Below are 16,892 nucleotides of genomic sequence, written 5' to 3' on the forward strand. Positions count from 1 at the left end.
CATTCACCAGTTTGACAAGCGTTGAAATTTCTTTGAAGAGGTCTGTTAATATTTGAATGCAACAAGCGCTTAACTGTACGTATAGCTTGATAAACTGACTAACCGATTTTAGCTAACCAAAAACTTACGAAAGTATTCATTTTTGTGTGAGGGGGAAGGGAGGAGGTCCCCCATTATTTTACTACATTGTAAGAAAGTTGTCCTTATACATCGCCTTTTCTTTTTAATTACTGGCAGTCTTCGCTAAAACACCCTGTTCTGTGTAAGCAACATTAGCTTTCCGAGCGTGGCTATTGGATTAGTTGCTTTAGCAAGGTCTTCTAGTGCCAGAAGAATTGACAAGACGGTTTGTAACTGTTTAAAGCGAGATTAAGCGCTAGCCGTGGGAGGTATGTTTATTTTCCGACATTTATTTATTTATTTGGTTATTTATTTCAAAATACTGCAGGCCTTATGGCCCAAACAGGAGACGCAAAGTCTTTGATAACATCTGCTTGCGTGCGCAGTTACTAATTTTATTTTCATAGTTCGAAGCGATGAAACATACCTGACGGAAAAGGCCAAAACTATATGGCTTTGTTACTGAGTTGACCTGAGCCAGCGGCTCGGGCAGCGGCGGCGGCGGCGGCTGCTTCACGCTCACGTTCCCTGCCCATATGTGCTCTCCCTCAAGCGTTGCCCTCCTAGCACGCACTTCATCAGACACGGCAGTTCCGAAATTTGTAGCTTCGGCCTCTATTCGCTGTCGCTGGCGCCGCTTTTAACGCCTGTCGCACGTCGGTCTTGCTACGCCGCCGATCGATTTCTAGCTCGGCGACAAAAATAATTTGTTCTTGTCTACGCCGACGTCGAGACACCTGATCGCACTGGGCCGCGGCATCTGCTGTGAAATCCATGTACGCTGGCGAATTGCAAGCACTCGAATGTGTGACGTAGAGATTAACACACAAAACTATAGGTGCAAGATCTCGCTCCTCTAGCGACATTTGTGTTAGCGATTTATCGCATCGCTCGTACGCACCGCCGGGCAAGAATGGGCACATCCGCCCCCGTCCCGCGTAAAGAAGGCCGCAGGAGGTTTTCCAGTGGCACATAAATTCTTTTCTCGTGCTGCTGAGGGGTGAGGGAGGTGTAGATTCGTCGACAAGGTGCGGTCCGCGATAGGAAGAAGCGGTCGGCCTTGGCTGTCGTCTTTGATTGAGTGTTATAGCCCGGGTAAGTCAGAAGCGTCTGCAGTTGTAGTGGCAGTCTATCTTCTGGTACAGCTGTCACCTGTACACTTCTGCCGGCATCGCCTGCGAGTAGGTATCTCCCGAGCCGGCCGCAAGCGCCGCTACTCTTGCTAGACGTGTGCGGCGGCGAAGAAGAAGCTGGCTATGACGGATCGGGAAATGAATTCCTAGCACATCTCTGCGTATTGCGTGAGTTATCAGATCCTTCGGTGATATTTTCGTCGTCGTCATGGTGCAAATAATGCTGTAGCGCGCGTGTGTAGGGTAGGTCGGGAACGCATGAGGGTGAGCGCGCGCCAGTGGTTTTTATCCGCCAGCGAGTTTGACCATTGGTCATAGATTGGCTCATTCGTTTCCAGGGCTCGAACCGCTGGATTCCAATTAACAGAACAGCAGGTCTCGGCTTTCTATACTGTTGAACATTCCATTTTAGGACAGCTGTTTGAGAGTCTGAGAGGCGAAGTGCAGTTTACAATAGGCAGCATGCAGGGTACTCAAACCCGTTAAACTTGGGTCAGGTATACTGATTGTGCATATATACATACCATAAAATAAATTAGCACGCATAAGAATGGTGTAGAGTGCATTCGGTAGCTGCCATATTATCATGAATAGTAACTTTTCTATATCCTTGCATATTAAAGTGCAGTACGGAACAAATATTATGTATGATATTTGACTTCTTCCAATTCAACTTTTTTACCTCTCTCAAACTTGCGCATGAGTTGCAAGAGAGAGCATTGTCTGAGTTTTACACGGCATAGCAACCAATATTTATCACCATATTAAGCCATAAATTGTTCCTTCAGCAAATTTATTCAAGATCTGGTTTCTCCACTTTGCGAAAGTACCGGCAGGAGTATGCGCTTTTGCTAGAAACAAAGACACATAAGTCAAAAATGACATCTCACAACTACTTGATGCCATCACTACTTCGTACGCAACATTTTCCCGTACATTACTGAGATATGAGGTCCAGGAGGTTATTGATAAACGCCTGTAGTCCATCGTTCCCCACTCGCGCAGCAGTAGCTGGTCAAATTTCTCCTCGGCACTGCTGACTTTTTGCACTTCGGAAAACACATGAGGCGTACCCAATCGTTTTCACTTTAAATACTATCAGCGCACTGAATTGGCCAGACAAAAGGTCAACTCTCCTCTTCTATTACTTTCTCACAAGCGTAGAAGATATATTCGAGCCGTCTTTTCTTTCTTTGAACTCATATCGAGAGCTCAAATTCTTAAACGCCTTTGTATGCATAAACTTTCCAACAATTTCTTGCTCATTATGCCTTCAATTCGGGGGAAGAGACCAACTCCACAAGGGAAGAAGCCTCATGCCAAAATGTTTCTGCTCTATGACTTGACTTGAAATGTTGACTGATGACGACGTACATATAAAGTACATGCGGTGCAAAGTATACAATGATTCCCATAATTTCCGCACAAGAATTTCGATTCGCCAACAAATATCTCTATTATCTATTGGCCGCCACATGCCCTGAGTCGCTTTGGTGCGTTGGGCCCCATAAGCAATTCGTCACCCATCCACACCAGTTGTTCATTTACCTATACCAGCCTGAAAACCCAATTCTTTTCCCATTTGTGTCAGCTTTCATTTTAGCTCTGGTCATTTAGTGCATGACATGACGTTTAAGCGTCCTCAGATCCACTTTCAATCTTAGTAGCGGTAGAAAATCCTCGGAGATATCAATAATGGACAGGCGAGAGCGTTTTTTTTTTACTCCTGTGAACATTCTTATTTGCGACAACCTATCTTGTCCATCTGGACTGCATCGGAGAAGATCGCAAAACGTAATCTCTTATGAACCTACATGGCTTTCAAACTTTCAAAGCTGCCGAAGACATTACTCTGAAAAGCATTGAAGGTTGATCATGTTTCGTGCTAGAGTTGTGGCTCCGAATAATTGCCATGTGAGCAGTCCGGGTGACGTTACGTGCAGCTTGCATTCAGCGCAGTTCTTACCGATGTGTGCAGTGAAACGTGCATTCGACAGCTCACTTGAAAGTGATAGCATGTTAATAATAATTTGGCAGAGGCGGACAATGGCAGCAAGAGGAAGCCTCCATGAAAGGGCGAAGAGGGTAAGCGAACTGAACCCACGCGTTACGCCCCCCAATACTCCCGGCTGAAGAAGAGAGCAATATTGCATCAAAATATATTCATAAATAGCAGATTGGTAGGTCATTTTTAATAATTGTGGAATTTATTGCGAGAAATTGCAAAGAATTGCTTTCGATTAACATGGCTAAGCTCAATGCGACTTAGGTGTTCTAGTATATTTTGCCCCTGTTAAGCTTTTGCTTATGTTCTTTTGTCTTAGGCTTCTCTCTTGCGGATTCTGTTTCGCGTACGTACACTTTGCTACTCACTTAATTACTCATACCTTAATTTCTACCTCTGTTACCCCACACACTAATACTCACTTGTATACAGTCGGTAGCTACCAAAATATTCGAAAGACCATCTGATATAGCTATATAGTCCTACTTTAACCAAGCCGTGCAAAAATGCTCGCATCGCTTACAGGTAGACAACCTGACTTGGCATCACAGACGCGTGTTCGATTCTCATCTTACCTGCCCATCACAAAGGAGCTACCTTAATTGTCAGCTGTTGGCGACTCTGCCATGCCATGTGGTGCCGTGACATCATACGGGTGCTTTCTCATATGGGTGAAATCCACCAGCCAGCCTGGTGCTTGACCTCCCCGCTTGCGTGGCTTGGGAAAGGAGCCTGCGCCTTTCAATCCGATGAGGTTGAAAAAAAAAAACTGAAACAAAAATCAAGCATACATAACTCATACCCTCACGAACACATAGGATTTTCAAAGGATGTGCACAGAGCCCTTGTTTTTACTTCTTAAGGTAACTTAGTAGGACTCCCACCATACCAGGGCTCAAGAACATGCTCCAGGCAAAAGACGCCGGTCTCGGAGAGTCCAAAACTAGATTGTAGTGACTAGCGGCCCCATAAATTTCTTTCATCAGCAGACCAAGTGATCAGGGCCCTCGCGCGCACCACATGTTGGGCACTGCGGCACAACGCGATGGAGTAGCTATAGCAGGTCTCGGCGTACCGCCTCTTTTACGTACATATTATACGACGAGCCTTTCTTGTACGCGCAGTTAACGATAGCAGTGCTGCGCGGCAGTCAGTGAATACGGTCTATGCTGTGAAGGGTGAGTGTAGAATATAGACAAAATCAGCTTGTAGATCAGTCAAGTGTTACCAGTAGTCAAAGTGCTGTGATCGAGCGTCGTCAAGATTGTGATCAGCGTTGACGGTATCTGACGCCAACTGCTGATGCGACAGGAGTGACAGAGCCATCAGTATAGATGCGGCAGCGTGCACTATAGGATCTAAATATTTGCCAGGGGCGAAGTGTTTAATTACTGTTCCGGAGACTTCGGCCATGCAAGTTGATAACTATGTTTACGTACCGGCCGACATATGGAGGCTAAGGAATAGCTTGAAACTGAATTGAGGACAATCCAGCGGACTCTATATAAAATGAAAAGTATTATACGGTTAATGTTAAAGCGCGTTAAACGTGCAGTAGTGATTAGAGAGAAGAGGCGAAATTAATCTGCCTATAACTGATATAACAAACAAGAAGAAAGATGAAGTTCAGTTCAGTTTAGCGAAGTCGAAGGCAAATTAATGGCCGCGACGACCTACTGTGCGCTACCTCTCGGAAGCACCCGCGTGACGAAATAAGTGGGATAACACACTTTGAACTGCTGCTGTAGAATGCTTTCCTTGCCAGAGTTGCGCGTTAGCATTACATTTATTGATTTATTTAATGCACACCTCGGTCTGAGCCTGTATTACCTTATATTGAGGTATTAGACCCACTCATTCGGCAAGGAAGCGCTTCACCGAATCAGAGTTATCGAAGTTGGCGAGCTTTAGTGCTACGACCTCGCAAACCAGCTGCAGCATTGCTGCTGTTATGAAAGAAAAAAAATGAACCAACTGAAGCTGCCACACAACCAGTCAGATGTAAGCGGTCAATGAACAGGTAATAAGATTCCTCTGCAAGAGCAGAGGACTGTCAGGAGCCTGTCAGATGTTGAGCGCCTTAGCAAGGCGCCAGTGGAAGCAGCGCCGTTCGCCTGCTCCTTTGAACGTAGAGCAGACAGATTTGACTGCGGGGATGACATGGATTAATTTTTAGCAAGCGTGAAGACGTGCATTCCATGCAGCGAATTCTTTCGCGCTGACTTTCGCCATTGGCACTCTTGCTTAGAGCAAATATTTGTTTTCCCCGCGCACAGTAATTTTTGTTTGCGCGAACCTCGATCAGCACATCCCAACATGCATGCAATGCTCTATCTCTCGTTTGTTCACAGACTCTGTCATTTGACACTACTGCAGTGCTCTAGACGCTGCCTGAGACAACTCACCATTCATTCCGCTGCCCGAGGCGGCAGAATCTTCAATGAAACTTCCGTGTGAAAGCCTTCCTTTAGAATAATTTCAGACCTTCTGGCTTTCGCAGGATCCTCCCTTTCTTTGGGAGCGTACTGCTCCATGAAGAAGCCAACATGTTTCCCATCCTATCCAGCAATAGTAATCGTTAGCTTCACAAGTGACAAGCGTAAATTAAAACGCGCGCGCCGTTTCTTCTGTCGCTCAACGAACTGTTTAGCGCTAACTCCATGGACGAAATCTTGCTCGCTGAAATGTCCGCTGAGCACATCATGAGAATGATCACTCGCTTCTTTGCCCATTCAAATCTTGATAAAGGAAGATTCTGTGAGCTTATGTTTTGGGTAGCAATGGGAGCTTGCCCCGGGTTCCCTTGCTTACCTCCGTGTACAGAGCAGTAACGGACCGTAGCAACAGCCTAAATAAACTTCAGCAGCCTCAGTAACGATGCAAGATCAAAAAGTGCAAGGCTGGCACTATTTATCAACTAAAACTGCAGTACTAAACGCGACATTTAGCTTTTAAAACGCACAGATTCAAGCCAGCGTGTGCATCAGCATCAGTAAGAGGAGTCACGTGATACCACTTACTCCCCTAGGTCGACACTAGCGCCGTTCGCTCCAGTGGTGGCGCTCGCGCCCAATATGCGCTAGCACTTCGGGTTGCACATACTAATCGTCTTGCAGCCGTATTCTGCCACAAGCCGTCATAGAGATAGGATGACCGGTTTCCTACCGAAAGAGCAGCGGTTCGATTCTCGCTCGACCACTTTTTATGTTCCGCAAAGGTGTTTTTCTTTGGAATACAGTTTGCAAAGCTGGTTGAATGGCGCGCCGTCCGGAGACGCCAACACTGTATTGGCCAATCAAGAAATTGTGTTGCCACTACCCCGGGTTTTTCATCGAAGGTGGGCTCAAACGATGTGACGTTAAAACTACAAGCATTAAAACACAGCCCAGACCGGCTAATTACCGCTGCAGGTCACATCGGAGCTTCAAAAAATGATCTGTAATAACTGCACGCGGCTCCAGTAGCAGACGCAGTGCTCTGCATTCTTTCGACAAAACTTCCAAAAAGCATTGATTTCCAGGTGCAGCGGCGCAGTGCTACTTGTACCTGCGCAAACACGTTGATGATCAATTGGAGGCCATTCACCGGAAAGTCATCAAGTGGGCTCTCGACCTTCCGGTCAGCACGTCCAACCAGACTCCTGGCGTGGTGAACACCTTCCGGGAGCTACGAGAACCCTACTTACTAAACCAATGCACGCGTCTTACGAAGTCAACATCCAGTCGCCGCCTCTTGTACCGACTACACACCTATTTATCTATTTATTCAGGTTACCCCTAAAGGCCCTCCAAAGGAGGGTATAATATAGGGGGGGGGGGGGGGGGGATACAATTGTAAAAAAAACACGATGCAATTAGCAACAATTACAATAAGAACCGATAAATATAACATCAAAAGAGGAAAGAAAAACAACACCAAATATTCTACACATTTCCGTCACAGCGAAGTAGCTCTTGGAATTTTTTATGTTAGTTTCTGTAGCTATGTGCGATGGCAAGTTATTCCATTCAATGATAGTGCGAGGTATGTATGAATTGGCATAAGATGATAAATGACACTTTGCGCGTTTAACTTTGAAGGCATGATCAAGTCGTGGAAAAATGACATCAGGTGACTGAAACAAATCACTGCGCAGTAGTGGATGGTGATAAAGCTTATGAAAAAGTGTTAACCGAGCGTGTTTACGACGGCATGATAAGTCTTCCAGTTCAGCACGTTGTCTTAATGCTGTGACGCTAGTGAAAGGTGAGTAGTCTGAAAAATAAAACGCACAGCATGGTTCTGCAAGGATTCGATGTTGGTGATAACATAGGCTTGATCAGGGTCCCAAAGAGCCCCAGCATATTCAATTTTAGGGCGTATTAGAGTGATATAAGCAAGTTTTTTAACATGGATAGGAGCGTGTTTGAGAGTACGTTTAAGAAGACCAAGTGAACGGTTAGCAGCAGTTAGGGTGAGGTCGATATGGTGATGCCATGTTAGATCAAACTGAAGGTGCACGCCAAGGTATTTGTAAGTGTTAGTTAGTTCAACAGCATTGTCATTGAGCATGTAAGTGGTTGAAATGGGAGCGGTACGACGGGCGAAAGATATAAGTTTAGTTTTAGAAACGTTTAAAGTCATTAACCAAGATGAGCACCATGAGCTTATTGCGTTCAGGTCAGATTGTAGGAATTGGCGGTCACTGTCATTAATAATGTTACGGTAAATTACGCAGTCATCTGCGAAAAGATGAACTCTAGATGTTACACAGGCAGGTAAATCATTAATATAGATTAAAAAAAGCAAAGGAACAAGCACGCTTCCTTGGGGTACACCAGATGTCACATAAGTCGAAGAAGAGTTAGAATTATTAACTGAGGTATACTGAGATCTAGGAGAAAGAAAGTCCTTAATCAAGGCGAGCACATTAGGGTGGATGTTAAGCAGTGCTAGTTTTAGTAAAAGTCTGTGATGAGGGACCCGATCGAATGCTTTTGAAAAATCCAGAAAAACTGCGTCGACCTGAAAGCCTGCGTTAAGTGATGATTGTAAGTCATTAACAAAGCCAGCTAGTTGAGTGTCACATGAAAAACCCTTGCGAAAACCGTGCTGATATTTGAAAATAAAGTTCTGATCTTCGAGGTAGTTAATGACTTGGCTATGAATGATATGCTCTAGAAGTTTGCAAAAGTTGCTGGTTAACGAGATGGGTCGATAGTTAAGTGGGGGGGAACGATCACCTGATTTGAATATAGGTATTACCTTTGCTACACGCCAGTCATTGGGAATTAGTCCGTTCGATAACGACTGCGAGAATAAACAGGACAAGATAGCGGAGATGCTTCTGGATGTATTTTTTAGTATCTTATTGTTAAAGCCAAGGTGATCCGAACTACTTGTAATTTTGAGATTGTTTAATAAAACTGAAATACCTGCTTCGTTAATAACTATGTCCGGCATGCAGATGTCATGAAATGTAATTAAGATAGGAGATGAGCTAATGTATTCGTTGGTAAAAACTGATGAGAAGGTAACGTTAAGAACCTGAGCACAATCGGATTCATTGATTATGATGCCATTACTGTCGGAAAGCAAAATGTCAGGATGAAAGCTAGGATTTATGATGCGCCAAAATTTACGAGGGTTGTTGGTTAACAGAGAGGACAAGTCATGATTGAAAAACTAACGTCGAGTGGATTTTAATAATCACTGGTATTCTCTGTCGCATTTCTTATACCTTTCCCACGTGCCTAAACTACCATCTTTTTTGGCCTGCCGATAAAGTCGCTTTTTTTTTTTTTTGTTATTCATACGCCGCAGCTTGTGATTAAACCATGGTGTATCGCTGCTACATCTAATGGACGTAAGAGGCACAAAGTTGTCGATAAGGTCAGTAAGGGTAGTTTTGAATAAATCCCAGTTTTGCTCAACAGTGCGCAATAAATATTGATTTTCGAACTGGACTGCGAAATAATCTAATTCATTGTTAATTCTTTCATAATTAGCTCTGAATTGTAACATCTGATTTGTTTAACAGTAGTTTTCTTTTCGTTAAAGAACCGGTAATGCGTCCTGTTATTAAGCCATGATCAGAAATGCCGTCTAAATGAATTATGTCTGAACAAATATCAGGATTATTTCTTAGTAATAAATCAAGAATGTTGGCGGTGCTCGATGTGCGACGTGTGGGATTGGTGGTAAGTTGCGACAGCGAAAAATCAAGACATGATTGAAGAAACATATGAGCTTCGGTTTCACTCGCCCTGACTGATTGTGTAAACCAGTTTATCTTAGGGAAGTTGAAGTCTCCAAATATGAGCAGTGTAGAGTTAGGGAAACGAGTACAAATTTCACACAGGATTCGATTAAATTCAGCAGAAAAGCTAACAGTCATATTAGGAGGACGGTAGATAGCACCAATGATTACATCAATTGAAAAGCACTTTAAAGAAACCCATACACATTCAAGAAAAGAACTAACCATCACAAGTACAGCCAACAAATCGTCTTTTACCGCCAAGAGTACACCACCTCCTCTACGATTTTGTCTGTCATTTCGAAAAATACGAAAACGTGTTTCGGTGATAAAAATGGTGTTATCAGGAACTAAGTCAGTGAGCCATGTTTCAGTTAGTGCTATTACTGATGCGGAGCATGAGTCGATCAGCGAAGATATTTCAAAAACCCTTGATACAACACTTCTGATGTTAGTGTAAAGAAAATCAATGGTTTTATTGGTATTACATGATGATCTTTGTGAAGAATGAGAAGCTGGTGCTTTATCTGGGATAAAAGAAAAACGTCACTCTTCTGTGGATTGGCGAAAAACGCAGACTACGCGGGCAGCCTGAGTGTCCCACACATAGACGTCATTATTAATATGCAGCTTATTAAAAGCGAGACGAATGCGGTCACCTTCCTTTTTTACAGATTTCGCGTACTGCCAGAGATTACGGCGCTTTTGTCGGACGGCCTCAGAGTAATCACGAGAGATTCTGTAGTCTGTGTCCTTCAGCTTGGAGCCGTTGCTCAGCACCAAATCTACGTCTTTATCATTATAGAAGTTAGCAATCATGGGTCGCGTCTTTTGTGTCGAAAAACGACCAAAACGATGTGCTCTCACGATCGAAGTTGGCACCACACCAAGCTTAACCGAACAAAATTCACCTATAATTTTCTCCGAAGTAGCCCACGTTTCATCGTCTGTATCTTTGATTCCGTAAAAAAAAAAACATTTGACCGCCTAGATCGGTTTTCCAAGTCATCAATTTTGACTTGCATTCTAGATAATTCTAGGTTAGGGGCTAATGAGGACTGTGCAGACGGTGCCAATTCGATTTTGGATTCCAATTCAACTACACGCTTTGTTAGTGCATCCAAGTCATTCTTCGGGCTGATGTGAATGTTAAGGACCTTATTCAAAGATTCCAAGATGGTAGTATGGCTAGTTTCCATACGTTGGACCGCAAGAGCAACGCTGTCCAACTTTTCCTCTTGTGCTTTATTCATGGGCCCAGGGTTGGGTTCAACGTCACCACCAATAAGCAGGAGGCGCCAAAGGTACATCAATGCAGCACGAGCACTTTTGAAACAATTGGGTGGCCACGACACCGCCAAAAGACAAACATCATCGCTTCGGTAACAGTATGTTTTGTACTGACTAACCTGGAAGAACATCAGCGGTGAGCGTGACATCGTAACTGCGACACATCTAACACGGTTACCACATTGAGGAAAGCGTGAGAGTGCCAGGACTCTGGAGATGCGTCCTCTGGGTCCGACTCCTTCCCCGCAACATGTCCAAAGAAGACCATAACGGTCGTCGCCAGGCGCGCGCGGAAGAATTAGAGCGATACTATGGCCACCAGCAACACATGCATTATGTGGATGTTACCGGCCCATACCGCGGGGGGTGGTATACGGCTGCAGTTGTACACAGCATAAACACAGTTAGCGGGCTATAACTTTAAAAGCCTACAGCACAACTCACGTGGAGGAGATTGCTATCGTTCTGACTCTCAGTATTCTCAACTCGAAACACATCATCAGCCCCACCGGAATGGTGCAGTGGTAAGACGCCCAACTACTGTGCCGGAGTTCCCGGGTTCGAACCCGACCTCGGCGTATGCGTTTCGATGGAGGCGGAACGAAGTGGCGTCCGTGTGCTGTGCGATGTCAGCGTTGTTGTTGTTGTTGTGGCTGTAGGAAGGAGGAAAAGAAAAAGCACGGGCCTGCTACTGGCTCTGTAGCTGAGCCACCTCCGCTGCCTCGTGCAGACAGAAGAGAAACTAGAGAAGGAAGAAAAGGAAGAGGGAGAGTAAAAATATTAATAATAACGGGGTGAAGAGGGAGAGAAAAACGCGCGCCTAACAACGGCCGTCGTCCACCACAAAAACGGTGGCGGGTGCAATGACGACCTACAACAGATAAAAATTCTGTGGCAGGCTAGCCCCCGCCGCAAGTGGCGGTGGCCTCCCTGTCCCAGCCCCATCAGAGGAGGGCATGTTAAAGAACACCAGGTGTTCGAAATTCCTCCGTAGCCCTCCACTACGGCTCCCCTTTCTCTCTTTACGCTTTCACTCCCACCTTCCTCCCTTGCCTTACGGCGAGGTTTAGGGGTCCACAGAGCAAATGTGATAGATACTGCGCCTTTCACTTCCTGTTGACCAATTATTTATTTATTTACCACATCATCACCGACTCGCGAGGGGCCTGTCGGAACTTTAGGCTGGGGTGGGCTCCCCCGCTTGCCCGGTGTATACTGCAATCTAGCTGCCGATACATAGACCCAACTCCGCATAACCTCATTTGAGCACCCGGTCAGCAGGAACTCAAGGGAAACGAACAGGCCGATCAGGCCGCCCGCGCACTCTCTCCCCGGGCTATCTCCCTGTCCGTAGAAGCCTACTCCCGATCAGGCAATCTAGCCCTTACATTCAAAGACATCCCCGATTATTATAAGGAGGAGCACATGCGCTACCCGGTCCCTTGTAAGGGACTGGATCACGCTGACGAGCGCCTCCTCAACAAAATTCTCCCCAATACTGTAATGTGCCCGCTGGGGCTTAAACATTTCAATACATCCTTTGACGGCGTGTGCCAGTACTGTGGGAAGGTTGATTGGTTGGTTGGTTGGTTGGTTCATAGGAAGGGAAAGGCGCAGTATCTGTCACACTTGCTCTGTGGACACCTGAACCGCGCCGTAAGGGAAGGGAGGAAGGTGGGAGTGAAGGTGGATAGAGAGAAAGGGGAGCCGTTGTGGAGGGCTACGGAGTAATTTCGACCACCTGGGGATCTTTAACGTGCGCTGGCATCGCACAGCACACGGACGCCACTTCGTTTCGCCTCCATCGAAACGCAGCCGCCGAGGCCGGGATTCGATCCCGGGAACTCCGGCACAGTAGTCGGGCGTGTACCACTGCACCACCCCGGCGGGGCTACTGTGGGGAGGTGGCTGACGCTATCCACATAGTCTGGGCGTGCCACGTGATTTCGGGCTGCGTGGTCCATTAAGTGGCTGACGCTATCCACATAGTCTGGGCGTGCCACGTGATTTCGGGCTGCGTGGTCCATTAAGTGGCTGACGCTATCCACATAGTCTGGGCGTGCCACGTGATTTCGGGCTGCGTGGTCCATTAAAAATCAGGCGTGCGCAGCAACACTTCAATTCTCGGAAGCCACTCAGGCACTTGTCTTGTGTCTTGAAAACATCAATAATACTCGCAACGGCTTTATTTTCCTCGTATCAATATCTGCATGCCTGAAAGCCATTCTGGATCGCCAGATACTGTGCAGGGACCAAAAACATGATTATGTCAAGCTGTAACCCATCATCATCTTCAATTGGTAAAAATCGAATTTCCACGAACATCATTCGTTGTAGAATGCCCCAGAAGAAAAAGGCTTCCCCACAGTCTAAGAAAACGTGTTCGATATTTTCCGGCTTGCGGCATATGAAGCAGAGATTTCCCCAAGGTATCTAAAAACCCTTCATTTCTAAATAGGTCTTAACTTCTAGTTATTGCTATGGAGCTTTAAAAAAAAAAAAGTTTTTGCTCCCCCTGGTACAGCCATATTTTTTACTCGTGTGAGGACTGAATTCCATGGACCTGAACAGTACAACGATCTGCACAATGGGATCGGGAGAAAGACATTGCACAATTCCTTATAAAGTTTCTTTCGCGTCACAGCTGTTAAATATTGAAACGAAAATCGGGCTTGCAATACACGACAGGACATATACACTTCTTTAAGGATTCCGAATATCCTCCCTTGCATGCTCGCCGAACTTACAACTAAATTTAGTAACACTTTGTTCAACCTAACCTGACACACAGTTCGTAAGAATGGGTCCTTCGTATCATGAAAGAACATTGCGCCAAGTGGTTAACTGCGTCAGGCCCCGGATCGTGAAATGTTCTTCATTTTCCCCTTGTCTGCCGGGATGATGATAGCGGGATTCCGCGAGTGATAGATACTGCGCCTTTCCTTTCCTGTAAACGAACTGCGCCTTTCCTTTAAACGAACGCGACTAACGACTGGCGAATATACATTGGTTATTCGCGGCCTCATCCGCCAGATAGACGGCTCTTTGCTAGACAGCGGGGACTTCGCTTCGCGGTAGGGTCTCCAAGGCTTCTCTACATTTAATGTTGTCCCTAGCGCCCGATGACTTAGGGCATTCCCAAAGTATATGGTCGAGGGTCCCCCAATTGCTTTGCAGACTTTACATTTATCATTTTTCCTCTCATCTATCTGGGCGTGAAACAACCAGACAGGGTTGGGAAATTTTCGGCTTTTAATCGCCTCCAGGCTATGGCCTCTTTATTGTTTAGGCTAGGATCCGGAGGCGGCATCAGACGTGTTCTTAATCTATAATTTTCGACGATTTCTTTATAGGTTTGCAAACATTCGTCCATCTCCTGGCATTCGGGCGGCTCCGCGTTTGCCCGGAAGTAGAGATCTCGGGCTAAATCATAGGCCGCCTCGTTGCCGGGGACGGACATGTGTGCTGGGACGCAAATTAGGGTGATTTGGCGATCTATTTTAGCTGCAGCTGAAAGAATTTGGGCGGCTTCTTACGAGACTTTGCCTTTCTCGATATTCCAGATAGCAGTTTGACTGTCGCTAAAGGTCAATCTAGACTGTGGGCAGCCTCGTTGCCGGCGAGACCGGCGTGTGCTGGGGTCCAGATTATGGTCACGCTTTCGGCGAGAGACGACTCGTTCAGAATTTTCGCAGCACGATTGCTGACTCTACCCTTGCTAAAATTCCTAACCGCCGCTTTGCTATCGCTGATGACGTGTTTCACGCCTGGTCGTGCAATGGCAATGGCTATTGCAATCTCCTCCGCCTCTACCGGCGGAAGATAGGAAAGTGTTGACAACTTCTTCCCCTAACAGTCCAGTCAAACCGGTTTCTCCAAGGGTCGAACACGTGTGTGACAAGTAGACAAACAATATAGAAGCGCGCAGCCAGCAGATAACAAAATTAGTGTTTTCCACTCGCCTTCCCCTCCTCCGTCAGAGAGGGGGGGAAGTTGTCAACACTTTCCTGTGCTACGAGAGCAGCCCAGCTCCCTGATATGGCAGCATCCTTCACCAATTTGTAAAATCGTGACCCGCCTAGCGTCCGATCCAGACGTCCTTGCAGCGCCTTTCATTTGCCGCTTATTCGAACGCTGCACCACACAGCTCACAGAAGCAGACCCAGATGTCTAGGAGGCGTTATTACAGCAGCCATCAGCGGCGTTTGAAATTAGTTAACAGGATAGAAAAGGCTCAGTATAATTCTCCGCGGACACATGCACCACGCCGTAAAGGAAGGAAGGAAGATGGGAGTGAAAGGAGAGAGGGCGATAGAGGTGCCGTAGTGGAGGGCTACGATCCTCCGCGCTATAATGGCTTTCGCCTAATCACACTTTAGTGGTCCAAAATGCACTGCGCAACCCCTGATGAGCGTGTCACGACAGGTCATGACGTCACCGGGTGATTAGACCATTTTTCGACCCTTGGAGAAACCGGTTTGACTGGGCTGTTAGGGGTGAAGTCGTCAACACTTTCCTGTGCTACGAGAGCAGCCCAGCTCCCCAATATGGCAGCACCCTTCATCCTATCGCGCTTTGACGCCAAGGTTCCCCATCAGTTAAGGCGCATTAAGGCGGATGTGCTCTATGCGGATCAAATATCACGATCACAGTAAAGTTGCGAAGGGAAGCTTCATGTACTGCCACGTCACAAATGTACCATGGTTTGAACGCGACCACCGGCTGCTGCGTTACGATGGAGCCGCTTTTTTGACAGCGTACGTCGTGCGCGGTGTTGATTAGTCGTGACTTTATCTTCATAAGCCATCAGCGACGTAAAGGAACATGTTGCTGTTTGTGGGAGCCAAGGAAACTGTTAAAGCTGAACAAGCATTGGCTCCAGGTACTGGGAACTACATGGCGTAGTAACACAGTTACGAAAGCCCCACCCCCGTATCTTTGGCTCCATTGCCACAGAAAGTTGCCCGACTCCTTAAATTCGGCGTACACAACACTTTTGAGGAACCTAAAGAAGCTGCATACACGGCACGAATATCCCCTCTATCCAACCTGGTGGCTTGCAGCACTCTATCTTCCCAGTTAAGCCTATAGCTCCACTTGCAAAACTATTGACGTTGTCTCCCATTCTCCTAATTCTCGCTCTAACTTAAACATACCTAACTTAACTTAAGCGCTCGTGTGTGTTTCCTTCTCTTTTTGTCCTTGTCTTCTTTGCGCTACGTTTTCCTAAAATGCGAATGCACCAACTCGCCCAATTTAGCATTCTTAAACATACCCCCATATACCCTTAAGGATATAACCTGATCGGGACGTGGACCGCAGAAACGCCAAGACCACGGCCGCTCGATTGAAGCGCACTAGTGCGCTTCCATCGAGCGGCCGTGCCAGGACACGTCTTTCACGGATAGATAGCGAGGACAAAGGTGTGGTCTACATGGATGCAGCGGAAGTATATATATATGCTGCGGCTTATAAATCCCTAATGGTTATTATGGGGAAGTAAAAATCAGGTTCTTCTAGTCTCTTCAAATCTTCCGCACCTCTGCAAAGTGCTCCACGATTCGGCGGGCGACGTGCAGTTCACACGCAAACACACTGAGACGAAGGCCAACGAACTTGTAGTAACAAAACGAGAATTAACTTTATATAACAAGAACACGAAGCACCAGGTACAGAAAACTTATTCACACCAAACAGAGAGGCGACACACTTCACAAAAGAGACAAAGAATAACTAACGGCAAAACGAGCGCATCACTCTTTTTACGACTTCTCTGTCGGGGCCGGCCTGCTACGCTATCTCCATCAACGACTAGCCTTAGCACAAGAACCAGAACCGTCGGTGCCTGCGCGGCGCGCTCTTAAATAGCCAGCGGCGAACCTTCTAGGTGCGGAGGAGGAACGGAAAACAGCTTAGTGCTGCCAAAGCTATGCCTTCCCCCCCTGGCCTTCTGGAGAGGCCTCGAACTTTCTCGAACATGGTTAACACGCGCAGCCCTCCCGCGCGAAGCGAGGAGGAGGGCCGGGACCGTGCGGGGGAATGCACGCTTGACTCCGCGCATGGAGACGAGGGCGAGGAGGCGCAGCGCGGTGGCCGAGATGACGTA

At 46.5% G+C, this 16,892-nt stretch overlaps 1 protein-coding gene across 2 annotated transcripts in view; it reads left to right on the plus strand.

Moving 5' to 3' along the window:
- Nucleotides 1-1,237: 1,237 nt before the first annotated feature.
- Nucleotides 1,238-16,892, plus strand: part of LOC146198274 (retinol dehydrogenase 11-like) — a 53,833-nt gene continuing 38,178 nt past the window's right edge. Inside the window, exon 1 of one of the 2 annotated variants that reach the window (XM_084593684.1) lies at nt 1,238-1,421. The gene's annotated coding sequence lies outside the window, so the exon portion shown is untranslated. The remainder of the gene's footprint in view (nt 1,422-16,892) is intronic. The other variant, XM_084593685.1, reaches the window with a different exon arrangement.

The sequence above is a fragment of the Amblyomma maculatum genome, chromosome 2, assembly GCF_055883805.1.
Source record: "Amblyomma maculatum isolate TAMU_Amacu chromosome 2, ASM5588380v1, whole genome shotgun sequence".
NCBI lineage: Eukaryota > Metazoa > Arthropoda > Arachnida > Ixodida > Ixodidae > Amblyomma > Amblyomma maculatum.